We start from the raw sequence: 1,189 nt of genomic DNA, 5'->3' as shown, positions 1-1,189 counted from the left end.
CGCTCGCCTCCCCGGGTGCCCGCTGCTCCCGGGGCGCCCGCTCCCCCGGGCTCCGCACCCTCTTGGCCGTTCCTCCAGCGGCCAGGAGAAGGGTGGGTGCGCTTGTGAGCGACTGCAGGTGAAGTCGGGTCCAGACGTCCCACAGGATGACGTTTTAATCTACAGTGAAATTAACTAAAAGGTGGGGATGGAACGCGAGAGATGTTACTGAATATGGCACATTACATTATTGAAAATGTAACGAGAGCCATGAACAACTGTTTTGTATCCTGACTGTACTTACATGTGCCAACCTAAACATAAAATTGCGTAGGACAAAATACACACAGATGAATTCCCGTAAAACAGGGGAATCTGAAGAGAAGGGGTGGGTTGTGTGATCTGCACCTCCTGGTTGCGGTTTTGTGCTCTGGTTTTGCGAGATGTCCTCTTTGGGGGAGAAGGTACGCAGGATCTCTGTATTATTTCTTACAACGGCACGTGGCGCGAAATTATTTTACAATTTAGAAAAAGTTTTTTAAATAAATAAAACCTAGAGATTTCTATGCAAAAATGCAAAGGAGGGGAACGCCATGTTGCAAAACAGGGTGTACACTCCCATAACCATTTAAAAAAGTGTTTTTATGTTTGTTTATTTTTGAGAGAGAAAGAGAGAGAGAACTGTAAGCAGGCTCCATGCTGTCAGCACAGAGCCAGAAGCAGGCCTCGAACCGCAAACGGTGAGATCATGACCTGAGCCAAAATCCAGACTTCAGTGCTTCACCTCAATGCTTAACCAACTGAGCCACCCAGGCACCCCACACTGATGGCCTATTATAAGTAAATAAAATGACATAACTACCTATACCTGAACATAGCATAGAAAGAGTTCTTCAGAAGGATGTGCCCCAAAGTGTTAGGAGAGTTTGCCCCCACAAAATAGGGGAGTGAAAGGGAAGACGGAAGACCTTCACTTTTTACATTATGTACTTCTTTGTGTCATTTGCATTTTTTCAAAGAACATGGACTGGCTTTGTAATATAAAAAATAAAATTGTTACGCACTGGAGAAATGTGCAATAGTGATTCTTTTTCAAGAAATAGTAGTAATCATCTCCTCTAAATGTGGCTGTTTTAAAAGTCCTGGTTTTCTCTCTAAATAGAATTTGCTGATAGTAGCACATATCAGCTACAGAGCTGTTCTCTACTTT

Source organism: Crocuta crocuta, unplaced genomic scaffold, assembly GCF_008692635.1.
Source record: "Crocuta crocuta isolate KB4526 unplaced genomic scaffold, BGI_CrCroc_1.0 scaffold466, whole genome shotgun sequence".
Lineage (NCBI taxonomy): Eukaryota > Metazoa > Chordata > Mammalia > Carnivora > Hyaenidae > Crocuta > Crocuta crocuta.
This window is presented reverse-complemented; position numbering follows the sequence as displayed.